The sequence below is a fragment of the Eleutherodactylus coqui genome, unplaced genomic scaffold (genome assembly GCF_035609145.1).
Source record: "Eleutherodactylus coqui strain aEleCoq1 unplaced genomic scaffold, aEleCoq1.hap1 HAP1_SCAFFOLD_30, whole genome shotgun sequence".
Taxonomy (NCBI): domain Eukaryota; kingdom Metazoa; phylum Chordata; class Amphibia; order Anura; family Eleutherodactylidae; genus Eleutherodactylus; species Eleutherodactylus coqui.
Window position 1 is genome coordinate 595,328 of NW_027102247.1, and position 27,707 is coordinate 623,034.

Consider the following 27,707-nt stretch of genomic DNA (forward strand, 5'->3'; position numbering starts at 1 on the left):
ATTGCTTTTTCAAACACGGTCTACACCTCTCAGGTGCCGAGTTACAGGACGGTGAAAACAGTGAGTTTGTGTTAGACGCGAATCGTGCTCTGATTCATGCTCTAGGCGGGGAGCTCAAGCTTATTGCTTTTTCAAACACGGTCTACACCTCTCAGGTGCCGAGTTACAGGACGGTGAAAACAGCGAGTTTGTGTTAGACGCGAATCGTGCTCTGATTCATGCTCTAGGCTGGGAGCGCAAGCTTATTGCTTTTTCAAACACGGTCTACACCTCTCAGGTGCCGAGTTACAGGACGGTGAAAACAGTGAGTTTGTGTTAGACGCGAATCGTGCTCTGATTCATGCTCTAGGCGGGGAGCGCAAGCTTATTGCTTTTTCAAACACGGTCTACACCTCTCAGGTGCCGAGTTACAGGACGGTGAAAACAGTGAGTTTGTGTTAGACGCGAATCGTGCTCTGATTCATGCTCTAGGCTGGGAGCTCAAGCTTATTGCTTTTTCAAACACGGTCTACACCTCTCAGGTGCCGAGTTACAGGACGGTGAAAACAGTGAGTTTGTGTTAGACGCGAATCGTGCTCTGATTCATGCTCTAGGCTGGGAGCTCAAGCTTATTGATTTTTCAAACACGGTCTACACCTCTCAGGTGCCGAGTTACAGGACGGTGAAAACAGTGAGTTTGTGTTAGACGCGAATCGTGCTCTGATTCATGCTCTAGGCTGGGAGCTCAAGCTTATTGCTTTTTCAAACACGGTCTACACCTCTCAGGTGCCGAGTTACAGGACGGTGAAAACAGTGAGTTTGTGTTAGACGCGAATCGTGCTCTGATTCATGCTGTAGGCAGGGAGCTCAAGCTTATTGCTTTTTCAAACACGGTCTACACCTCTCAGGTGCCGAGTTACAGGACGGTGAAAACAGTGAGTTTGTGTTAGACGCGAATCGTGCTCTGATTCATGCTCTAGGCGGGGAGCTCAAGCTTATTGCTTTTTCAAACACGGTCTACACCTCTCAGGTGCCGAGTTACAGGACGGTGAAAACAGTGAGTTTGTGTTAGACGCGAATCGTGCTCTGATTCATGCTCTAGGCGGGGAGCTCAAGCTTATTGCTTTTTTAAACACGGTCTACACCTCTCGGGTGCCGATGTACAGGACCCTGAAAACAGTGAGTTTGTGTTAGACGCGAATCGTGCTCTGATTCATGCTCTAGGCGGGGAGCGCAAGCTTAATGCTTTTTCAAACACGGTCTACACCTCTCAGGTGCCGAGTTACAGGACGGTGAAAACAGTGAGTGTGTGTTAGACGCGAATCGTGCTCTGATTCATGCTCTAGGCTGGGAGCGAAAGCTTATTGCTTTTTCAAACACGGTCTACACCTCTCAGGTGCCGAGGTACAGGACGGTGAAAACAGTGAGTTTGTGTTAGACGCGAATCGTGCTCTGATTCATGCTCTAGGCGGGGAGCGCAAGCTTAATGCTTTTTCAAACACGGTCTACACCTCTCAGGTGCCGAGTTACAGGACGGTGAAAACAGTGAGTGTGTGTTAGACGCGAATCGTGCTCTGATTCATGCTCTAGGCTGGGAGCGAAAGCTTATTGCTTTTTCAAACACGGTCTACACCTCTCAGGTGCCGAGGTACAGGACGGTGAAAACAGTGAGTTTGTGTTAGACGCGAATCGTGCTCTGATTCATGCTCTAGGCGGGGAGCGCAAGCTTAATGCTTTTTCAAACACGGTCTACACCTCTCAGGTGCCGAGTTACAGGACGGTGAAAACAGTGAGTGTGTGTTAGACGCGAATCGTGCTCTGATTCATGCTCTAGGCTGGGAGCGCAAGCTTATTGCTTTTTCAAACACGGTCTACACCTCTCAGGTGCCGAGTTCTCTCGTTGCTCTCCCTAAGGAGGATTCATGCCAGCTCCCTCATTTGCATATTACCCACAGGAGCGTGCATGGCCAGGTGCGTCTACTTACTCAGTTTGTAGTTGCGCTCCCTAAGAAGGATTCATGTCAGCTCTTATTTGCATATTACCCAGAGGAGCGTGCATGGCCAGGTGCGTCTCCTTACTCAGATTGTAGTTGCTCTCCCTAAGGAGGATTCATGCCAGCTCCCTTATTTGCATATTACCCAGAGGAGCGTGCATGGCCAGGTGCGTCTACTTACCCAGTTTGTAGGTGCTCTCCCTAAGGAGGATTTATGCCAGCTCCCTTATTTGCATATTACCCAGAGGAGCGTGCACGGCCAGGTGCTTCTACTTACTCAATTTGTAATTGCTCTCCCTAAGGAGGATTCATGCCAGCTCCCTTATTTGCATATTACCCAGAGGAGCGTGCATCGCCAGGTTCGTCTCCTTACTCAGTTTGTAGGTGCTCTCCCTAAGGAGGATTCATGCCAGCTCCCTCATTTGCATATTACCCAGAGGAGCGTGCACAGCCAGGTGCGTCTACTTACTCAATTTGTACTTGCTCTCCCTAAGGAGGATTTATGCCAGCTCCCTTATTTGCATATTACCCAGAGGAGTATGCATGGCCAGGTGCGTCTACTTACTCAGTTTGTAGTTGCTCTCCCTAAGGAGGATTCATGCCAGCTCCCTTATTTGCATATTACCCAGAGGAGCATGCATGGCCAGGTGCGTCTCCTTACTCAGTTTGTAGTTGCTCTCCCTAGGGAGGATTCATGCCAGCTCCCTCATTTGCATATTACCCAGAGGAGCGTGCATGGCCAGGTGCGTCTCCTTACTCAGTTTGTAGTTGCTCTTCCTGAGGAGGATTCATGCCAGCTCCCTCATTTGCATATTACCCAGAGGAGCGTGCATGGCCAGGTGCGGCTACTTACTCAGTTTGTAGTTGCGCTCCCTAAGGAGGATTCATGCCAGCTTTCTCATTTGCATATTACCCAGAGGAGCGTGCATGGCCAGGTGCGTTTCCTTACTCAGTTTGTAGTTGCTCTCCCTAAGGAGGATTCATGCCAGCTCCCTCATTTGCATATTACCCAGAGGAGCGTGCATGGCCAGGTGCATCTACTTACTCAGTTTGTATTTGCTCTCCCTAAGGAGGATTCATGCCAGCTCCCTTATTTGCATATTACCCAGAGGAGCGTGCATGGCCAGGTGTGTCTCCTTACTCAGTTTGTAGTTGCTCTCCCTAAGTAGGATTCATGCCAGCTCCCTCATTTACATATTACCCAGAGGAGCTACCTGCGGGCACCGACAGCATGAAGCTGTCACGTCCAGACACAAGTTTTTACGTCCTCAGGGATTAAGGCCCACTTGGGCAGGATGTAAAAACACTATGTGCTGGTCATTAAGGGGTTAAGAATTAAATTATGCAAACTGAATAATACGAAATGTAACGATTGGCCAATTTTGCATCTTTCAAATAATGTGGAATATGATTTAGACCCGTTACCACTGAGAAACAAGGCGAGGTTCATCCATAGACTCATCACAACAGTTCTTTTGTTTTATTATATACTTTATTATTGTGATTTGCATTTGATCCGCGGACCTTACCCCGGCGATCAGCGAGAGGAGATAAAACATCTTCTCGGAGGCTTCCGCATTTGAATCCAGATGCGGTTATCCTCCATGGACCTTTCCGGCCTCTGCGCATGTGCCCGCCGGCAAAATGCTGGACACATTCGCAGGAGCCCAGGAAATTTTAAACCTCCCTGCTGTCGGCGACCAACGGTCGCGGAGTGCTTGGAGCAGTGATTGGTGGCCTTGATGAGCGGTCCCTAGTCACGTGATAAAAAAGTAGGGATCTAACATTGGGCCGGTCTCACACGGCCGGATAGGAATTACAGGTTCTGCATGCGCTTGATCAGCGGTAATCCATGGATCAATCACAATTCCCCCCAATTAGCGAGTCGGAATTACCTAATCCACTCGCAGAAAACAGAACACAGCATGTTATATTTTACCGTGGATATCCACGACCTCGAGCCCATTGTGCTCTATAGTCGCGGATATACCCGCAGCCCATACGCAACTATATTGTGCATGGGCTGCGGGTACCCGAGTCATATCTAAGTGATGGTACGGGAAATACAAACAAAAACCGGTACTGCGCATAAACAGGCGGTCATGCGCAGTACACAGTTTTTTGTTTGCCAAATCCGCAGCTACGGTTGTGGATCGGCTGCGGTGAGCTGCTGTCCAAATCCGCAGCTACGGTTGTGGATCGGCTGCAGTGATCTGCTGTCCAAATCCGCAGCTATGGTTGTGGATCGGCTGCAGTGATCTGCTGTCCAAATCCGCAGCTATGGTTGTGGTTTACACAGAGAGACGACAAGGAGCCGTTCGTGTTTAGCCCGTGTAAAGGACGCCATCAGCCAACAAATGAGCCCCCCACCCATCCTTCCCCTCTGAAGGTAATATGGAGCTCACTAGCTCCACAAGACTAGATTGGAGCGGCTCCTCTCTTCAGTAGCTCCACTCTAGCCACTTCACTGATCTGCTGGCTAGAATGTATTGGCTGTGCGCTAATTGTGGAGACGCGGCCACCTGAGATTTGTGCGCTGTGCGCTACGTGTGGAGACGCCACTTGAAATTAGTGCGCTGTGCGCTACGTGTGGTGAGTACCCACCTGAGATTTGTGCGCTGCGTGTGGAGACGCAACCACCTGAGATTCGTGCGCTACGTGTGGAGACGCGGCCACCTGAGATTCGTGCGCTACGTGTGGAGACGCAGCCACCTGAGATTCGTGCGCTACGTGTGGAGACGCGGCCACCTGAGATTCGTGCACTACGTGTGGAGACGCGGCCACCTGAGATTCGTGTGCTACGTGTGGAGACGCGGCCACCCGAGATTTGTGCGCTATGTGTGGTGAGTATGTCACCTGAAATTTGCGCCACACCACCTGACTTTTTTTTGCAGATTCGTGCGCTACGTGTGGAGACGCGGCCACCCGAGATTCGTGCGCTATGTGTGGTGAGTATGTCACCTGAAATTTGCGCCACGCCACCTGACTTTTTTTTGCAGATTCGTGCGCTACGTGTGGAGACGCGGCCACCCGAGATTCGTGCGCTACGTGTGGAGACGCGGCCACTTGAGATTCGTGCGCTACGTGTGGAGACGCGGCCACCCGAGATTCGTGCGCTACGTGTGGTGAGTATGTCACCTGAGATTTGCACCACGCCACCTGATTTATTTTTGCAGATTCGTGCGCTACGTGTGGAGACGCGGCCACCCGAGATTCGTGCGCTACGTGTGGTGAGTACGTCACCTGAGATTTGCGCGACGCCACCTGACTTTTGTTTGCAGAATTGTGCGCTACGTGTGGAGACGCGGCCACCCGAGATTTGTGCGCCTTTTTGCAAACTTGCGTGTGGAGAGGATCCTGACGTTTGGACGCGTTTTGAGAAGAATTTCGCTTCGCTCGGACACCAGCTGACATAACTCGTTGAGGTAAGCTGCTGCATCTGCCAAAATTTTCATTGCGTGCATCTGCTCATATGTGCACATTTTGTGCCTAGTTGCAGGTTTTTGCTTGCATCTGCTCATATGTGCATATTTGCAGGTTTTCGCTTGCATCTGCTCATATGTGCATGTTTACATGTTTTCACTAGCATCTGCTCATATGTGCATATTTGGCGCATATTTGCAGGTTTTCACTTGCATCTGCTCATATGTTCATATATGTATATATATTACTGTGTGTGTATGTACGTACACGTACGTGTATGTACGTATATACGTGTATGTATGTACGTACGTGCGTGTACGTACGTGCGTGTGTGTACGTACGTGCGTGTACGTACGTGTGTGTATGTACGTATGTGTGTACGTACGTACGCGTGTGTACACGTACGTCGAATTTGGACAATAATTTGCTGTGTTAAAACTTCATCTTATAGGCCGGATAACAGATTACATAAAATTTTTGAATTTTTATTTTTTATTTGGCATTTTTGGATACACTAATAGCTTTTATTTATTTTCTAGCAAACGTACAGGTGCCATCACAATACTGTACCAAATTAGCACACAGCTAACAAAGCTTCGGAAAAACATACCAATTGTCCAAATGAGATGTCTGGATCTATTAAAGTTGTGGTGAAGAAAAGCAGGGACAGTATGTAGCTTATAGCGGTTTAGAGATTTATTAGCCACAAAGTACGCAAACCACCAGAATAAAGCAAACTTTTTTCCTTCTTCTTTACAGGTGAGCTGATAAGTTATTTCAAGATTACCACACTGCGTTTGCTCACAATCATTGTTGAAGCAGCAGAGAGACTGACGGTCCTAGATGTTGGCTCAGTAGGACGCTTTCAAGATGGGCATGTTTGCAAATCGAAGTGATTCTTACATTGTTTTTTCTGTGCCTTGTTGTACTTCGTTTAAGTGGTAAAAATGGGCAGTTAGAAGTTGTGTATATTAATTAAAATTAAGAATATTGACAACATTTTGAATAACTTGTAATTTTTTAACATTTGCAAATGTTATATCTCATATGTGCAAGCATACTCTACAAATCTTTGCCAACATATATTTCCATCTGTTCACTTTATTCTAGACGCACATTTGCAAAAACATCCTTTGTTTGGAACCATTTAGGAGACATTCAAGTTGAATCTTACTTTTCCTCATTTTGATAAACCCTTTTTTCTCCACCGAGCCAAGATTGCAAAGGCTCGTGGGTGTCAGAATACATACCCCCTAAAATGACCCTATTTTACAAAGTACACCCCTTAATGTGTTCACTGAGGGGTGTCAGGAGTATTTAGATCCCACATTTTCAGGAATTAATGCAATTTAGATAAAAAAAAAAAAAAAAGCGTTCGGGTAATGTGCTATTCTAAATTTTTTTCCCCCAAAATCATTTTCATGTGCACTGACACCCCAAAATGGATACCCCTGTTTGTATTGTTTTCAGAAATGTACCCATTGTGGCCCTAATGTTATGTTAGTATGCACAAAGGCAAGGGGTTAAAAGGGTTCCCTGGGACTCCAGTACTGATGATCTATGCGCAGTGAAGTGTTGATCTGAATCTCAGAATCCCTGCCAATCAGCTGATGACGAGTGCGCACCGCTGCCACTTCAGTCTATGCCAGACGCAGCACCGTACATTTCCGGCTGTACACGCCTGCATAGGATTGGATTTCAATACGCAATCCTATGCAGAAGGCCGTGGTTTGTCTATGCGAAATCACGCGCAGAAAACAAACCGCTAAAATAAACCATCTTGCTAGTGGACATGAGGCCTTAAGGCTCCTTCCCACAGACGGATCTATTCAACCTAATAGCTCAATGCTTACGGTGCGGAATTTCACAGCGGAATTCCGCACCGTAAAATCACCCGTCCTCCCCCACGGCATGCTCTATTTGCCGCGGGTGTACGCGCGGACGGCTTCCATTGCAGTCTGTGGAAGCCGTCCATTCACGCTATCTTCCGCTGTAGCACAGCGGAAGATAGCGTGAAACCGCCTCTACGCCTACTGCGTCACATGCCGCTGCGGCGCGTCACGCGCTCGATTGCCCATGCGCGCTGAGGCGTCATGCGGGACTCCGAAACTGGAGGTAAGTATTGGGGTCTCTTGGGGCCGCCGTGACGGGCTCTGCCCCGGAATTCCATGGCGGAGCCCGTCACAGCCATGTGCAGCCGGCTTTACAGCGTGGGTAATCAGGAGTTAAAACATAAATAAGGTAAAACAAAAAAACAAATTCAAATCACGTTTTATTATTTATTAAAAATGTGGATTTTACACCAAGTGTCATTCCCTGATAAACCAAAGGCCGCTGTGTTTGGGTATCTTTTCTGTTTACTCAATCGGTGTAAAATATTGCGCAGTTTTTCAGGATCCTCCGTCATAATTCTTTGAAAGAAAAAGCTTATAAAAAAAAAAAAAAAGGTGAGTCACAGGCAAAAAGCAGTCCATAAAACGAAGGGTTTCAAGATTGCTGAACGTCGAGGGTCTCTTCACTGTCGGACAGCCTTCCCATTCTGAAGGACGTCAGATCTGCAGGAAATTATGAAAAATCAGCAGGTTAACAGTCACATCACACCAGTATTACTGATCCCTAGATCCGCGCCACCCACTTACATTGACCACTACTCCCCCAACCTGGTCAGAACAATCATATATAATAAATATATATACATACGTACACGTACGGCAATGCCTCATCAGTTACAGTAGTGATCATAGGTAATGGCAAGCAGGGACACCTGTTGTCATGGCAACCCATCGGCCCGCCATGATTACAAGGGCCAGACGACATAACATAGGGAGCACGCTCCCTCGGGGAATCCTTTACTTGCTGCCATCTCAAAACTTTGCAGGACAACCTATGGTTTCTCTTGGTATCATTTTGGACTACATGCCACTTTTTCATCGTTTTTTATGATATTTTGGGGGGGGGAGGGGGAATTGAATGACCCAAAAAGTACAATTCTGATATTTTGGCTTTTTTTCTGACAATATAAATGATGCTGATTTTTTGAGAGTTCAAATTGTTATGGACACGAAGATACCAAATAGATTTTAGATGTTCTTATTTCATCACCGGTGCTCAGGAAAGATGTTACAATATTGGAGGGGGTTCAAAGAAGAGCGACTAAACTAATACAGGGGACTCAGGCTAGCTGTGGTCCAGTCGCAAGGGCTGTGAAAAACCCTGTGGTAGACCCGGAGAGCTTGCCTTAGCTTGCTCGATGGGCCTGCCTCGATCTGGGAGGTCGAGGAGGGTCAACCGTTGAGGGCTGCGGGGTAGTGTAGGGACAGTTAGTAAAACAGACAGTTTCATTACTGCTAACCGTCATCAGAATATGCAGCATGATAGAAACACACGCTCATAACCTCAGGACACATTTTACCTGCACATAACCCTCAGGCGTCATTTGACGACACATTGCTCATTCTCGCCCCTGCCCTCTCCATCAAACTCGGAGAGATGGCGCTGATTTTGTACCTGAAACCACGTGATATCGGACGTCCATGACTACAGCAACTCACGCAGGACCGGATGGAAAAATACCATATTTGGACCACCCAATCCCATGCTTTGATTCCCAACCACGTATTGCTTCCTGCTGCCCATAAAGAGCAATTAACTCATCATGCTATATAAGATGCTATACGCCTACTAATAAACAGTCAGGAAGACTTTCTACACTGACAGTCTTGTCTCCGTGTGATTTCTTACATTGTGCGCACAATCTCTGAACATAAATCTGGAAGGGTACAAACATTCCTATTGATTACGCCGTAGACCCCAAAATAAATCCACATCACTGAGAAGCTCCACTGAAATCAATGGAGGTGTTTTACAGTGTTTACCGTGGCTTTTTAAACGCCGAGCTAAATGCTGTAAAAACTGTCTGTGTGAGAGCGGCCCTAGTGACGAAGTCTGTTTGCTCCTTAACCCCTTAGTGACTTCCTGCCTAAGTGGGCTTTAATCTCCAGGGCCGTAAAAAGACACTTGCTCTGGGGATTAAAGCCCTGGGGGCTGTGGACATGACAGCTCCCTGCTGTTGGCGCGACCACCAGTCACCCTTAAAAGTAAACAGAAAGTAAAAAAATGGTAAAATGTAATCTTCGCTCATATTCGTGAGGGGAGATGTAATTACATACCTAAGGCCCCCGGATTTACCCTTGGACCTCACCTCGGCTTCTGCGCACGCGCCCGTCGTCAACGTTGGCCGATGCAAGAGCCGCAGTTTGCCTGAGTAATTTAAGATATCCCTGCTCCTGGCTACCAAACATAGCCGAGAGCCTGGAGATTTCATGGTGGGCCGCAGTACATGGTCCCCAGTCACGTGATTGCCGTTAGCGAATCCAATCCGTAAAGGAAGGTGAAAATATTTCTATAGGCCTCCGGCGATGTCCCCCGGGATCCTTATCCTCGGTTGGATAACGGCGATCATGTAAAAGTTAAGAAAAAGTTGAAGTTTAATCTCCCCTCTTCGATCGGTGAGAGGAGATGAAACTTCTTACCGGAGGCCTCCGTATTTGAACCTCAATGTGATCCTCCTCCGTGGACCTTCTCCAGCTTCTGCGCATGAACCTGCCTTAAAATGCCAGACACATGCGCAGCAGCTGGGGAGCCCGGTAAATTTTAAATCTCTGTGCTCCCGGCTACCAAAGGTCACCGAGAGCCTGGAGCAGTGATCGGTGGTCTCGTTGAGCTGTCCCTGGTCACGTGATAAAAAGGTAGTGATCTACCAAAGGCCGGTCTCACACGACTGGATATGTTATACAGCCAGCCGCGGCGAAGGGAAGATCCGGAGCAGGTGAGTAAATTCCGATTTTGGTCTCCCGCACGAAAATGGAGCATGGTCCAGATTTTTTCATGCTCCATTTTTAAAAAAATCACTTGTATAATTATATAATTTATATATTTATATTATATATTTATATAATGGGCCTTTTTTGATATGTCATGGTGTATCACATTATAGGATGCCCATCATGTGATTACATGGGAAGGAGCTTTACATGTCAGCCGGGATAATAGGTGACGGTTAGCCCACCCCTCCCGCTGTGAACCCCATACGTAATGTGACGTGTCTGTGCCGGTCACATGACAGTGCCGGTCACGTGACCTCCTCACTGTCAATTCCATCTGCGGTGTCACAGGACATTGCCAGTCATGTGACCGCTTGCTCCGCCCACTTTTCGGCATCATCACAGGTCCTCCAGCAGCGTTATTATGACGCGTGAGCCGGTGGCAATGCAGGGACGCACGCCAGGATGTATACTTCGCCCGATACAACGTGGTTCTTCCAGGTTATTGAATTGTATGTCTAGGTCTAGTAGTTTTATATTTAAGTTAGCTATCTATGAGTGGCAGGATATACTTGAAAAAGGCTTCCAACAGCCGAAACGCGTTGTATGTATATGCCGGGTCCCCTCAAAAAGGGACCTATTTGTGTTTGTTTAATAATAAAAACTATTTCCTGATATTGGATCGTGAGGAAGCAACTTTCGATTCTGGTGGAGGTAGTCTTCGGAGTTAACAATTGTTTAGAGCCATCTCGGACTCCTGAGGGGGGAGGCTGACACTCCCCTCTCCTAAGTGAGTATACATCATCTATCCTGTGTGTTCGCAGCGCAGCTTTATTGTGATCGTTACACGACTGGATATGTTATACAGCCAGCCGCGGCGAAGGGAAGATCCGGAGCAGGTGAGTAAATTCCGATTTTGGTCTCCCGCACGAAAATGGAGCATGGTCCATGTGAGCGCATGTGCCCATCAGCAAGATGGTGGACGCAAGCGCAGAAGCTGCAGAGGGCCTGGTAAATTTAAAGTCTCCTTGCTCCTGGCTACTAAAGGTAGCCGAGAGCCTGGAGCAGTGACTGAGGGCCGCAGTGAGTGGTCCCCGGTCATGTGATCGCCGTTATCCGATGGATAATGGCGATTACGTAAAAGTTAAGACACAGTTGACGTTTGATGCGCCTTTCGGTTTGGGCCCTGTTGTGCATACGGTCATAATATTAGGGCCACAATGGGTAAAAGAAGAATTAAAATAAGCAGCGGATCCGCACCCCATAGGGATGCATTGACCACCCGCGGATAGATAAATATCTGCGGATGGTCAATAAAAGTGAATTAAGAAAAATGTGGACATGCTCCATTTAGGTGCGGGTCTCCCGCGGGGACGGCTCCCGTAGGCTTCTATTGAAGCCTATAGAAGCCGTCCGGATCCGCGGGAGACCTAAAATAAGAATAACTTACCCATAGCGGACCGGGCAGATCTTCTCTTCTTTGCGGCCAGATCTTCTTTCTTCGGCCCGGCGGATGTGCCCGGCGCACGCGCGCGGCACGCCTATAGCAGTTTGTCTCCTCACCAACCATATGCATCAGTGTTATGGTGGATGGTCTATATTGCATCTATTACTCCTAGTTCTAGCTGGTTGTCATCCCTTTGATGAGTAGTCGGTGGCTTTCAGAACTGAAATTTAGCATGAAGGGGATTTCGGCCCCATAGCACGCTTGTAGAGCCCTTGAGCGGCGAAAACGACAGAGAACCCCTACAAATGACCCCATTTTGAAAACTAGACCCCTTAACGAATTCATCTAGTGGTGTACTGCGTATTTTTACCCTACAATTTTTTTAATAAATCTAAGCAGTAGGAAAAATTTCAATTTTCATTATTTTGGCAGTTGTATCAATTTAATCGGACGTAAAAACACTATGGGCTGGTCGTTAAGGGGTTAAACCATCGGATGGTTGGCTCTGAGCCAGTCATATATGTATCTCATGGGCTAGAGAAGTACCTTGAAGCTTCTAGGGCCCTAACAGGGCTTTCCCCACCATGTGCCATTTATAATACTAGTGTGGCAGGAGAGTGACTGCCACCTCTGTACACCTTATTTCTCTATCAAGGAGTACAGTCATTGCCTCTAGGGAGTACTTAGTCTGTCCTGGTATTGTGATGAAGGTAGGTACAACACATAGTGCGATGATAACCTTTGCTGAATTTTTAAGTAATTTATTTGAGAAGGGAATACTTGGCCAAGGAATGTTGGAAAACCCTATTCTAGATGCTCATGGTCTGCTTGCATCTTGTGCGCACTCTTCTCTGAACACACACCCTTAGGGCTAATTCACATGGACATAGGTCTCCCAATGTGAAAAATACATGCGTCAGTCTGCTATCGGCACTCCTCTATTACTGTCTGCATTAGACAGAACAAGCCGAGAGCAGACTGCCTACTGACAGCAGCACGGAGGAGTGAGGGAACTTACTGCACAGGCGGCGGGCCGGATTCGGCCCGCGGGCATTGTTTGACACCTGTGCTCTAGATCATACAAACTTCTAGGCTGTGGGAGTTGCCGTCCTAAATGCGCAGACCGGTGCCAGCGGCCGGCGAGTGACATTTCTGTGCGGGGCTCTGCGATCCCCGCACAGAAATAGAGCATGCCGCAGTTTGTTTTCCACGTGTGATTTCGTGCGGACAAACCGCGGCCGTCTGCCTAGGATTGCGTTTTCCAACGCAATCCTATGGCAGCTTCCATGGGTGGAAATTCTGCGGGAAATCCGGCAGCGGAATTTCTGCCCGTGTGCACGGGGCCTAAGGCTGCTCTAAGACGTGCATTCAGAAAACACAGCTTAAAATCGTGGGTTTTTTACCTCAATTTTGAGCAGCACTTTTGAACGCATGGTAAAGCGGTTTTAATGCACCCCACAATTGTGATGGGTGGGGAGGTGCGTTAGAAAACGCAAATACAGTCAATCCCACGAGAAAAATAACACACCTGGAACTCATTAGGCCTCATGTCCACGGGGAAAATCAGGCCCGCTACGGATTCGCCATGGAGGTAGTAAAATATCTGCGGATGTCATTTATCCCTGCAGGCGCGGGTCCCGTGTGCAGGAAAAAAATCCACTTTGGCTGAAATAACAGTTGAATTGTGTTACCACGTTACTACTGACAGTCCTCACCTCTTTAGTAACCGGTGGCATGGCTGAAGCCTCATCACAGTATTTCAGTGCCAGAGCTTTCTGTCCTCGGTCTTTGTAGCACTGGGATGAAAGATAAAAAACACCAAAAAAAGCAAAAACCAGTAAAGCAATAGAATCTTACAGTAACTTTGGGGCATTACAGCAGCACACAATGTCCCTGCAGGTTGGATTACAGATGAGTGCTGCTGTATGGTGCCTTCATACCTCTAGGGCAGGATACCTACCTGATATGTATTGTCATGGGGCGCACCAAGATCTTGTCTCAGGCTTTGCTTGCAGTCCTACCATATCGCACTAAATGCAGAAGTGCAGTCAATGCAGCTTTTTACCTAAAATAGTAAAAATTGGTCAAAGCCTCATGCAGTGTATTACCTGACCCTGGAATAACATCAATGGCAATTATAAGAATAATGCTGATAATAATACAAATTCTGTATGTCTGTTTTCAGCCTTACAAAACCATAACTATAGAAGTTTAAATTTATACGTAAAGCTAGATATTTTTAGAAATATCTATATTGATATATAACTATCTATTTTTATAGCTAGATATATATCTATGCAGTAAGATACATTAGATCGATGGTGACACACGCACCCGAAACAAGGACCACAGGTTGTAAGCAGCCATTTTTCCGTCAGTCTCCACTGGAGTCTCTCCCAGGCCCAAACTGAACCTACCTACCTGAATTGTAAGTACCTACCTTCTTGTTCTCTATGAAAGAACTGAGCGTACCTTTTAAAAAAATGGCGGCGGCAGCAGCAACCAATCAGATTTTGTATAGTTTATGTATAGCTACCTGCCATGCTGTCCATTGGTTTCTACAGTAACATTGCAGCGCCCTCTGTTGGTTTTACAGAAACGTGTTGCACCACCTATTGGATTTACCCAAACTTACAGCACCATAGAGATTAGCGGGTCACCTCCCAGTTCTCCATCTTTTTGCCCTATTTTTCTCTAGGGTGGTTTCAAACCGGCGGGTAAAATCACGCCATTTTTAACCGATGCGTTGGTTATTGAAAAAAAAAAAAGCAGATTTCGCAGCCAATGATTCCCGACGGTTCCCTTCCCTTCAGCAAGGTTTTCACTGATGTGATGTTAAGAGAAAATCGCAGCCTGCTGTGTCCTTCTGCGCAGTGCGTTTTTTAAAATCTCCCATGTAATCCTATGGAGGCTGCGTTTTATCGCATCACAAGGCGACAAATATGCGCTGCAATGTTAACATTGGAAAGTCCTACCGACTTGCGCGTTAAACAAAAACATGTGGTTTTTAATGTGCGCGGCAGCGATGCGATTTAATCCTCTAAAAAAAAAAAAGCATCGCTGGTGATTGTCACGGCCGTATATTGGGACAAAACTAAGGCTAAGCTTTCTGTGGTTTCGTTTTCACCAGCAGTATTCTCTCCCGTTAATACTTGACCGAGAAAATATAGGACCTCCCCTATGAATACTATGTGCGTGAAAGATCAGGCGGCCGCCATATTCCCACCATTTATTTTGTTTCTTACAGTTGCTCCTACAGCGGTGTGTGTGTGTTTGTATATGTATGTGTGTATGTATGTGTATATATTTTACACACATACACACATCGCAATGCATTGTTCTTACAAGGCGCACTGCACTGGCAGACACACTCGCATATTTGCCATGCGAGATATAGGTTTGAGTTTCTCGGGCTGATTTACTTGTGTAAAATCAGCCACAGAGAATGAATTTAACATCACCAAAGACATAAAGCTATACATTGCCCTCTATTGTCAGCATGCTGTTATCCTGACCCCCAAGTGTCAATGCATAATGCATCCCAAGTGGCAGCTTGCCCACCAATATCACGTCTTGTATCCAAGCTAGAGGCGATACAACAGGGTCTGTTTCACATTTTGTATCCAAGCTAGAGGTAGTACAACTTTAACTTTTTTCCTTCTGCTTTGCTCAGATTCATTCAAATACTGTGGGTCAAAATACGCAGCACAGCCCTAGAGGAATTCGTTAAGGGGTCTAGTTTTTTAAACAGGGTCATTTGTGGGGGTTCTCCAAAGTGCTCAAGGGCTCCACAAGTGAGCAATGGGACCTAAAACACTTTCATGCAAAATAACTGTTCACAAAGCCACCGGCTGCTCCTTTCGGTTTGGGCCCCATTGTGCATACGGACACAAGATTAGGGCCACAATGGGTATCTCTCTGAACACGGGACATACGGGGGGTCTCCATTTTGGGGTGCCAATCCTCATCTTCATGTGCAATATAGAAAAAAAGCCCATCATTAAAATTAAAATGACATATTTGCAAAAATATGAAATTTAATTTCTTCCCCTCCAAATTGCATTAATTCTTGACAAAACCTGTGGGGTAAAAATCCTCCTGACCCCCTCAGTGAATACATTAAGGGGTGTAGTTTATAAAATGGGGTCATTTGTGGGGGGATCTATCATTTGGACACCCATGAGACTTTGCAATCTTGGCTTGGTGCAGGAAAAAAAAGTGTTCCTCAAAATGTTAAAAATCAATGTAAAATTTGTACGTCTCCTGTTTTTCTAATGTGCGTCCAGAATAAAGTAAACAGATGGAAATATATATCTTATCAAAGATTTGTACAGTATGTTTGCACATATTTGAGATATTGTGGCTGAAAATAAATTACATTTTTATAAATTTTTTCTCAATTTTGACGCTTTTAATAAATATACACTAATTTTATCAGACTATTTTCACCACCTAAATGAAGTACAACATGTGGCAAAAAAACAATATCAGAATCACTTGGATATGCAGAGCCTTTAGGCCTCATGTCCACGGGGAAAAGAAGAATTAAAATCCGCAGCGGATCACCCGCACGCGGATCCGCACCCCATAGGGATGCATTGACCACCCGCGGGTAGATAAATACCCGCGGATGGTCAATAAAAGTGAATTAAGAAAAATGTGGAGCATGAAAAAAAAAATGGACATGCTCCATTTAGGTGCGGGTCTCCCGCAGGCTTCTATTGAAGCCTATGGAAGCCGTCCGGATCCGCGGGAGACCTAAAATAAGAATAACTTACCCGTAGCGGACCGGGCAGATCTTCTCTTCTTTGCGGCCCGATCTTCTTTCTTCGGCCCGGCAGATGTGCCCGGCGCACGCACGCGGCACGCCTATAACAGTTTGTCTCCTCACCAACCATATGTATCAGTGTTATGGTGGATGGTCTATATTGCATCTATTACTCCTAGTTCTAGCTGGTTGTCATCCCTTTGATGACTGTCAGGATCCAACAACCCCCCCCCCCCCCTCCCACCCATCAGGATCCACCAGCCCCCCCACCCATCAGGATCCAACAGCGCCCCACCCATCAGGATCCAGCGGCCCCACACCCATCAGGATCCAGCGGCCCCACACCCATCCTTCCCCTCTGAAGGTAATATAGCGCTCACTAGCTCCACAAGACTAGATTGGAGCAGCTCCTCTCTTCAGTAGCTCCACTCTAGCCACTTCACTGATCTGCTGGCTAGAATGTATTGGCTGGTGGTAGGATCTCCCAGCAGCCAATACACTCCAGACGCACCATCCAATCAGTGAGCGGGGGCGGGGCTAGTGAGCGGCAGCTCTGGGGAGGACGCAGCAGTTCTGAACTCACGATATTTTTGTATCTTAGTGAACTGAATATGGCCACCACCACAACTTGCCTCCAGCTTTCCTAGTCTTCTGCACAACATCATTACATGTCTACACCACTTTGTTTTCAGGAGCTGAGGCAAGTGGTGTGACGACTACCGAGCGAGGCTCTGTTCGTGTCAGCGGTAGGGGGCTCCATGATGGTCATCAGGTTACCAACAGTTCTGTCACCCAGCTTTCCTAGTCCCTGAATGGCCAGTCAGCCTCCTTTTGTCATATCACTGTAGGGCAGTGACTCCCACCTCCAGTCCTCGGGACCCCACAGGTCATGTTTTCAGGACTTCCTCAGTGTTGTACAGGTGATGTAATTATCATCGGTACCTCAGACATTGCCACAGGTGTTCTTACTATACGAGATCCTGTACATGACCTGTTGGGGGCGCTGAGGGGCGGAGGTGGGGAGCACTGCTCTAGAGGGTTCTAGGAAAGCTGGGAGATCCATTGTGTTGGCATTAGGTTAGCTGAACCCCCAGCGATCCGCTGTAATCCAAGGAAGATCTGGCAGTAAGGCTAATGTCACACAGTGAGTGCGATACCAGGCCGTGAATCGCGGCCCGTTTTCGCGCTCGCTAACGTACGATTTTTCTGTGGATGTGAGTCATTTTTGTAATAAAACTGCCTCCCCTCCCTCCCGCTGCGGCTGTCCGCTCCTAGCACGCGGTGCGATGCTGCCGCCAGCCCCATTAAAACAATGGGTGATGCAAGGCCCCGCCCAAAGATAGAACGAGCCGCGGTTCATATACGTGCAATATTTGCTCTGCCGCGTGAAAAAGACCGAAGTGTTCAATTCCCCTGCAACGCCCCCGCAGGAGAAATTAAGTATTACGCCGTCCTTCTGCCATATGATGAACAGACATGTTGGCTGCACCATATGGTAAACTGGAGTCGGGTAATAGTGAAACGCTCAAACGTGGGAATACAACCGTTTATGTTCCATCTGAATATTGGCGCATTTACGGTTGGCGTTCGGAGGCAGAACACGTCTTAAGCAGGATTTTCACACAATGAACACAGAAACAGCAAACCTGCTGTGAAGTCGAGGAGCGTCCGACACGTTCGCAGCAATACGTACAAATCTGCCGCAGGACACCGACAGCGGAGATTATTAGCACCACGTGGTCCAGCAAGCTACAAACATGGCCTAAATGTTAGGAGGCTCGTATATATTAGGGAGTCCCCTAATACTCAGGCCGCGTTTACATGAGCGACAAAGTCACACTGCGACAAATCACGTGTTTGTTCGGCCTATGCTTTCCAATGGGGCAATTCACATGTTTTGGAGGGTGCGACATCCCGATATGCCCGCGACTCGTGAGGTTTCGTGGCCCATGTTATCCTATGGAGCCTTCCTCTCTCTTGCATCGCATGAAAGCGTGATTTTTGTGCGGTGCGATGCAACTTTGACAGGAGGAAATCCTATCATCACAGCCATAACCTAAGGCCTATATATATATACACACACATCACCTAGGAGCGCTGCCCGGCGCTGCTGCAGCTTCCTCCCAGTATGTATATATATATATATATATATATATATATATATACACACACACACTGGGAGCTGTCCAAATCCGCAGCTATGGTTGTGGTTTACACGGAGAGACGACAAGGAGCCGTTCATGTTTAGCCCATGTAAAGGACGCCATCAGCCAACAAATGAGCATTTCCTCATTAGTCCGCTCATCGCTGCCATGTTCACACGAGGTAATGAGCGGGCACCAGTCAGTGGCCACGAACCTTCGGCCACTGCAGATATTGGCGCGGACTTCCCTTTTACGGGAACCCGTGGCCAGCTGTTAGCCCAGTAAACCAATCCCACGGGTACAATGGTGTCGCATCTGTAAGAAGTCCCCGCGCCGCACGCAAATGGCGCAGAGCGGTGCAGTTGGGGCCGCGCCGTCTCCACTAGGTGCTGTTATACACCCGCCCCTCCAGCCTCCTGTGCGACGACAGCCACGCATGAAGACTTGGCCTGCGCTGTGCAGCTGCTTCTGTTGTGCACATAAACCTCTCCATTTATGACCCCACCAGTCCCAGCGAAGACTAGAGAGCCCCCCCCCAATTACCCACAATGCCCCAGCGGAGACTATGGCCCCGCCCATTACCCACAATGCCCTGGTTAAAGCAGCTGTAAACACTAATGCCCACTAGAGATATGATGGCCTCACCTGCTGGATGTGCAGCTCTGCCTGCAGGAACTGAAGCCCGGCCACCGCACCCACCCCAGAAGACATGGAGTTCAGAACTGCTGCGTCCTCCCCAGAGCTGCCGCTCACTAGCCCTGCTCCCCGCTCACTGATTGGATGGTGCGTCTGGAGTGTAGTGGCTGCTGGGAGATCCTACCACTAGCCAATACATTCTATCCAGCAGATCAGTGAAGTGGCTAGAGTGGAGCTACTGAAGAGAGGAGCATTTTAGTATTCCCTAAAATAACGTAAACTGCGTTTTATGTCCGACGGCGGGGGTAATTACAGAGGCTGGTTGGGATGGGCACATGGGGCAAGAAAACCAGGTTTCCCCCCTCCTCTAATGCTTTTTGGGGTATTTCTTGACCTCAGCGACGGGTATGGGTTGTAAAAAGTGGCGCTCTGTGAAGCTGGCCATTCAGGAACTAGGAAAGCTGGGTGACAGAACATGTTGGTAACCTGATGACCATCATGGAGCTCCCTACCAGTGACACGAACAGAGCCTCGCTCGGTAGTCGTCACCCCACTTGCCTCGGCTCCTGAAAACAAAGTGGTGTAGACATGTAATGATGTTGTGCAGAAGACTAGGAAAGCTGGAGGCAAGTTGTGGTGGCGGCCATATTCAGTTCACTTAGATACAAAAATATCGGATTAGTCATCTTAGTGACTTGGCGGAAGATGATGATTGGGATTTGTTCCCGCCAGGAACTTTTGTTCTAAAAGGAACAATCCCGTGGCCCCTTCAGCAGCACTCTGCGCTCTCACACTAACCTGCTATAGTGTGAGTGCAGAGCGCTGCTGAAGGGGCAGCTTTAAAATCCACCCCACAGGTCAATTTAAACTGTAGATTGTTTTTCCGCATTATATGGATGAGATTTCTTTAAACGTGTGACTACTTCTCCATTCACTTCTGTGGAGCTGACGGAGATGGTCAAGCACTGAGCTCCCATGAACGGCGGAGTCGTAGTCATGCAATGAGACTAGTGCTACGCGACCAAGATTGCTGTATAGCCCTGCGACCTCACACTCTCGGGCCGGCTTCACACCACCGGTTTCCTATTGTTCAATCCACAGTCGTCGTCCACACGGAGGATCCGCAGCAAATCACACGCATTGAAAGATACATACTACTGCTACTTCCTTCACTCTCGCGGTCATCCGCATTGCAGATTCTGCAGGAACGCAGGGTCACCGTCTGGGTTAACGGCCAGATTCCGCAGTGGTATCCCGCATTCGGAATGTGAAGCGGTCGTGTGCAACCGGCCTTACTGAAGACAATGGAGTTGCGATACAACTCACAAGTAGCTGCGACCAATATATTGCAAAAATCCAACCTCGTAGAGGTTTAAGCAATCTATAGGTTGTGGGAACTTGCGCGACCCCATTGATATATTTGAGAATGCAAGTTCACAGGGCTGCACAGCGATCTTTGGTCACATGACCCATGTCATGGCGAAAGACTCCATAGAGCTCCAGCCTTAGGGCTCATGTCCACGACTGTGTTCTCACCGCAGAGACGCAGCGTTTTACGCATACCACCGTGGGCTCTTCGGCCAGATTCACACAGATGTATTTGCGCAGCATATTATGCATGAAAAATATACATGCTAAATACACGTCAGTAGAACCCGCTGATTGCAGCGAGTTCCTTCACATAAGTGTATTTTGCATGCGCATTTTGTTAAAAAAAAAAGCAGTCCCCTTTATTTTCTCGTGCATTTCTGCAGGGGCAGAACATGTATTATTCTAATTAAACTAATTGCCCATTTCAATAAATGGCGGCATGGTTGCGTGTTTTTTTGCGCTTGCAAATGTGCTTGATTCGTGCTAACAAAAGTACAGTAAGGGCCGCTTCACACAAACATATTTGTTTCAATGGATGCCTTCAGAATTCTCTTTACTCACACATTTCGCATGCGTGCAAAACCTCACCATGCTCTATTTTTGTGCACATTTGCGCACCAAGGGTCCCTGTACAAGTCTATGGGAAGTGTGCACGTAACCGATTCCTATCTCCAAAAAAAGTTATAATAAACAGCGATAAAGTCTTATAAACTCCAAAATGGTACAAATAAAAACTACAGGACATCACGCAAAAACACGAGCCGTCGCACAAGTATCATGCGATACTTCCGCCATGTATCACGTGGACATGAGGCCTAAATCTAAGTGCTTGGTTGTTAGCAGCCGCAGCTGCGCTGCACCTCTTGCTCATCAGTTTTTTTTCCTGCTTTTGGAAACTGCTGTAGGAAAGGGGGTGCACCAGTACTGGAGGTACTGCAATACCAGGTCAATGTGCGGAGTGGACAGAGCAAGCACTTTTTCCAGCTCCCTGTTCTAAAAATCCATTTAATATATGATCCCCAGATAGGGGACGTATCAGATGCAACACGCTCAGCCAGCACTCCGGGCACACCCACAATGCACTGAGGGAGCCGGAAGACCTTTGCATAGCCCCGCCCAACGCCTTCTCAACCAGGGTGAGCCGTCCCCGCGGGAGACCCGCGCCTGAATGGAGCATGTCCGGATTTTTTCCTGCACGCGGGACCCGCGCCTGCAGGGAAAAATGACATCCGCAGGTATTTTACTACCTGCAGGTGTCTAATGCATCCATATCCATTGCATAGCGCCGATCGCAATGTCGGGGGTGGGGGGGTCCGAACAGCCCGGGATGACAGCTCCATGCTGCGGACACCGACAGCATGGAGCTGTCACGTCCAGAGCCCGAGGGGCTTTATTCTCTGCAGGACACATGTTTTTACTTCCTCAGAGAATAAAGCCCACTTCGGGAGGACGTAAAAACACTATGGCCCGGGGCGTGGCTTAGCAAGCAAGGAGAGAGGTCGCACGCTGTTTTGCTCCTCCACAGAATCTCCCTTTTCAGCCCTTTTCTGGGTCAAATCAGTGACCCAAACAGAGGCAGACAAGAGCACAGCACCTGGGGACCCACCAGAACCCACAACCGGCCCGGACAAGGCTCACCTGGTGATCTCCAGCCGCCAAAAAGAAGCCGAAGAGCCGCGGCCCTGCACAGCGGCCCGCGCCCTAACCCGACAAGTACCGCGCTCAGAAACACCCGGCGAGGACCGCTCACGGAGCCCCAAGCAGAGGACTATGGCACAAGGTAACCCCTGCCGACTTGGAGGGGAGGCTCTGTCACCCTCAGTGCCCGCGCTCTCACCGCAGCGCCTTGCAAATACACAGCCGCGGCTCCCTCCCTCTGAATATACCGCCGTGGCCACCAACCTGCAACTCGGCGGCACATACAATCATCAGGGTGATCCCCCGCTGGACTAATCCCCACGCTGGTGGTTTTCCCCCTCCTGCTCCCCAGAGCCGACAATCAGCACGGGCGGGCACACCGGAAGATCTGCACCTAGTCTCTAGCTCCCTGTGAGGCAGCGGCCATCTCGCCCCCCCTCCCCCCTGAGTCGAGCAGGCTGCTTGGCATACTAGCCAGACCAGAGCAGAAAAGTAAAAAAGAGAGGATACTGTGATCCTCCCAGCACATCAACACCAGGCAAAGTTTAAAGCAGTACTCACTATTTCTGACGTGCAGCGGGGGAACGGAGGTCCTCTCCCCGGAGCTCTCAGACCGACAGCAGGCTCCATTAAAGTGTAGTGCAATTCAAATATCAATGCACCACAGCACCATCTAGTGGCCAAAACAGAGATAACCAGGACCTGAACCTCTTCTCATCCCTTTCTCAAAGCACTAAACAAAGCCAATCCTTGCCCATTAGAAAGAGCAACGAGGCCCCTAAGGCCTCCTTCCCACGAGCGTGACGGGCTCCGCCGCGTAATATTACGCAGTGAAGCCCGTCACGGCGCCCCCCAGAGACCCCATACTTACCAGCGGAAGATCGCGTGAAGACACTTCCCTGCACACCGCCGTCGCGTCATGTGACACGCCCACCGCGTCACATGACGCGGCCGGCCGTGTCACGTGACGCGCCGGCCGCGTCATATGACGCGCGGCGGTAGGTGGGGAAGCGGTTTTTCACGCTATCTTCCGCTGGTTGCAGCGGGAGATAGCGTGAACGGAAGCCGTCAGCGCGTACACCTGCAGCAAATAGAACATGCTGCGGGTGACAACGGGAGATTTCACGGTGCGTAATTCCGCGGTGGAATTACGCATCGTGTGCATTGTGCTATTAGGTTCAATAGAACCTAATAGCATGGGGCAACGCAGCGGATTTTTGCCGCGGATTTACGCGGCGTAAATCCGTTCGTGGGAAGGAGGCCTAAGGCCTCATGTCCACGGGGAAAATAAGAATTAAAATCCGCAGCGGATTTTAACTCTTCTCCCGCGCGCGGATCCGCACCCCATAGGGATGCATTGACCACCTGCGGGTAGATAAATACCCGCGGATCGTCAATAAAAGTGATTTTAAAAAAAATGGAGCATGAAAAAAATCTGGACCATGCTCCATTTTCATGCGGGTCTCCCGCGGGGACGGCTCCCGCGGGCTTCTATTGAAGCCTATGGAAGCCGTCCGGATCCGCGGGACACAAAAATCATATTTTACTTACACGCTCCGGTTCTTCTCTTCGGCGCCGCGCCATCTTCTCTCAGTCGCGGCCGGATCATTTTGCTTCGGCCCGGCGCATGCGCGAGGCACGTCACCGACGTCATCATGCACATCCGCCGAGCCGAAGAATGAAGATCCGGCCGCGACGAGAGAAGATGACGCCGCCGCGAAGAGAAGAAACGGAGCGGATGGGAGGTGAGTTTATTCTCATTTATTCCCATTTTCAGCGCTCATGTCCGCGGGGCAGGAGGGACCCGCTGCAGATTCTACATGGAGAATCTGCAGCGGATCTGATTTTCCCCGTGGACATGAGGCCTAAGTGTGTTGAGAAGAGGGACCCACAGTTAACTACAAGGAGAATACCTCCCCACCTTACTGCCAAGTGATCTGTGGAGGAATATCTGCATAGCCAGACTGCTATATAGAAACTGTCAGCAACCCACAAAGACAGACCCTGTGCCAAAGGGTACTGACAGAAAAACACTATATAGCCTCCTCAGCATTACAAAATAGCCTGGAAGCAAGTCCCAGCCCCCGCAACACCCAAGGAAGCAATACATCGCGCGCCTCGCAGACGCAAATATCAAATTCCCGGTGCGACCCAGCGGACTCCTCAATCCCAAACACTTTCTTCTCAGCAAATACTGATAGTTCTAAAAAAAGAAAGGACTCTTATCAGGCAAAGCCACACTTAACAAATCTTCAAAACTCTACAGGAGCGCTACCTAAGGCACTCAAGATGGAATAGCAGGACTCTATGTTCTAACTCCACCCGCCACATGAGGCTCCTCAGCAACACATAACAGGACCACTCAACATCAATGAGCTTCTAAAGGAACTTTTAACAAACAACTACGCCTTCCAACGCCTCCATAAAGAATACGCCACCCAGTAGACCACTATACAACAAATAGCGACCAATCCACAGCGCATATCCAAGAATTAACTATTCAGGATGGTTAAGCGACGTATTAAAGCAACGGCCCCCAGGAGACTCTCAGAGTACTTCCCGCCTGGCACACAGAGCAACAAAAACAAACCCGCCACATCTCATTCAAACATCCCCGTAACCGAAGAAATACCCAACACCCACAGCCCTGCGGCTCTGTCTCCATACTCCTCCACAGGATCTCTCCCGCCTACCCCAGCCAATCCCAACACCTCCCCTGGAAGCGGAGGGAAAAGGAATGTTCAGGACCCCCTACCAGCCTCCCCCTCCCCAAAAGGACCGGCGGCAAAAAAGAGCCAAAATAACAATCCACAAGAAACTCCCCCGCAGACAGATCCTATCAACAATCTCCAAGCTTATCCCGACTCTGAAAGCCCCTTAACTATAAACGCTCTGAAGACTATGCTAATCTCGCTGCAAAAGGACATTTCTAAAGATATACAGAGCCTCTCTGGTCAATTACAATCTAACATCGACCACCTAGCTACCAGAACTGACCACCTTGAACGGAAAATGGGAGAATTTACCAAAGCCCACAACGAGTTGGTAGATGCGCATGGCAGTATGGAAGAAGTCGCATATTTGAGAGAGAAGGTCATAGACTTGGAAGACCGATCCAGAAGAAACAATCTCAAATTTAGGGGAGTTCCAGAGACTGTGACCCCCCCTGACATTCCACAATATATACTCAAATTACTCCAAACGCTCCTCCCGGACCTTCCCGAGATCGAATATGCAGTTGACAGAGCCCACAGAATTCCAAAAGCACGCTCTGTCCCTGAGTCAGCCCCCAGAGAAATCTTAGCAAGAATACACTTCCATAAAATAAAAGAGGAAGTCTTGGCAGTTGGAAGGCGTAGAGGCACACTACCGACTCCATATGAAGACATACAAATATTTCCAGATCTTTCAGCCGCCACTCTGCAGTCTCGGAGAAAGTTTACAGAAGTTACAGCAGCACTACGAGAGGCGCACATCAAGTATAGATGGGGATTCCCAACCAAACTACTGATCTCAAAAAATGGAACCATCCAGGTTGCCACCTCGCCAGAAGAAGGCGTCTCGTTCCTGAAACAATGGGGGATCCCTATCCTTCAGAAGCCTCTGAGGACGGCGGTAGAATCTCCTACAAGAATCGAACAAGACTGGAAAACATCAGATAAGCATGGCAGACACGCATAAATTGATGTTGTAAAGGGTCTTGAACCCATAGTTATATTTCTCCTTTACGGAGCCTAAAGTGGATGGTTTAAAATGCCACCCCTACCTAAGGTTCATTCATCCAGTGCAGATAGGCGCTGGATGAACAATATTTTGATTTTGTTAACTGTTAATGATGTTTTTTTTCCTTATGTCAAATATAGTTATAAAAGGTTCAGTAGGAGGCCACTTCCCTACCCCCCCCCCCCCACCATACTTAATATGAAAAAACACAACGACTCCCCAGCGTATAAACCACCTACCAGTTATGCCCATTAGCATCACATCCCTAAATGTAAAAGGCCTGAACAGCCCCTATAAACGTAGCATGCTTTGGAGACAGGCTCTTAAGTCCCACTCAGACATCTTCCTCGCCCAAGAGACACACTTCCTGAGAGATAAACACCCCCCCTGCAACCACCCTAAATTTCCAAACATTTTCCTGGCATCAAATGAAGGGAAAAAAAAGAAAGGCGTAATGATAGCCATTAGCCGGAACGTTACATTTTCCCAAAAAAACGTATACGTGGACCCAGGCGGGCGATTTCTAATATTAGTCTGCGTAATTAACGCCACCACCTACACTCTAGTAAATGTCTACTTCCCATTTAAAAGGCAGGCCAAATTCTTCAAACATGTTCTTTCCGAAGTGGCTAAAATTCAAGAGGGGAATTTGGTGATCGGAGGAGATCTAAACTCAGTGGTGGACCCTACCTTGGACTCCACCGCGAGCGGCAGGGGCATGTCACCCATTGTCCCAATCATACACTCAGAAGAATTATACGACGTGTGGAGGTGCATGCATGGATCGTAAAGGGACTACACGTTTCTCTCCGCGCCACATGCATCTTATTCTAGGATAGATATGTTCCTGCTGCCGCGGGCAGGCCTCGAGGGGGTTTTACAGGCGGATATTGGAACAATATCATGGTCTGACCACGCCCCCATATCCTTAACGCTCCAAGAGAGCCCATTTCAATAAATGGCGGCATGGTTGCGTGTTTTTTTGCGCTTGCAAATGTGCTTGATTCGTGCTAACAAAAGTACAGTAAGGGCCGCTTCACACAAACATATTTGTTTCAATGGATGCCTTCAGAATTCTCTTTACTCACACATTTCGCATGCGTGCAAAACCTCACCATGCTCTATTTTTGTGCACATTTGCGCACCAAGGGTCCCTGTACAAGTCTATGGGAAGTGTGCACGTAACCGATTCCTATCTCCAAAAAAAGTTATAATAAACAGCGATAAAGTCTTATAAACTCCAAAATGGTACAAATAAAAACTACAGGACATCACGCAAAAACACGAGCCGTCGCACAAGTATCATGCGATACTTCCGCCATGTATCACGTGGACATGAGGCCTAAATCTAAGTGCTTGGTTGTTAGCAGCCGCAGCTGCGCTGCACCTCTTGCTCATCAGTTTTTTTTCCTGCTTTTGGAAACTGCTGTAGGAAAGGGGGTGCACCAGTACTGGAGGTACTGCAATACCAGGTCAATGTGCGGAGTGGACAGAGCAAGCACTTTTTCCAGCTCCCTGTTCTAAATATCCATTTAATATATGATCCCCAGATAGGGGACGTATCAGATGCAACACGCTCAGCCAGCACTCGGGGCACACCCACAATGCACTGAGGAAGCCGGAAGACCTTTGCATAGCCCCGCCCAACGCCTTCTCAACCAGGGTGAGCCGTCCCCGCGGGAGACCCGCGCCTGAATGGAGCATGTCCGGATTTTTTCCTGCACGCGGGACCCGCGCCTGCAGGGAAAAATGACATCCGCA

The 27,707-nt window shown here is 48.4% G+C and overlaps 2 pseudogenes; both read right to left on the minus strand.

Moving 5' to 3' along the window:
- Positions 1-21,493: 21,493 nt before the first annotated feature.
- LOC136601109 (U2 spliceosomal RNA) lies at positions 21,494-21,621 on the minus strand (annotated as a pseudogene).
- A 5,760-nt stretch (positions 21,622-27,381) lies between these two features.
- LOC136601130 (U2 spliceosomal RNA) lies at positions 27,382-27,509 on the minus strand (annotated as a pseudogene).
- Between the last annotated feature and the right edge of the window lie 198 nt (positions 27,510-27,707).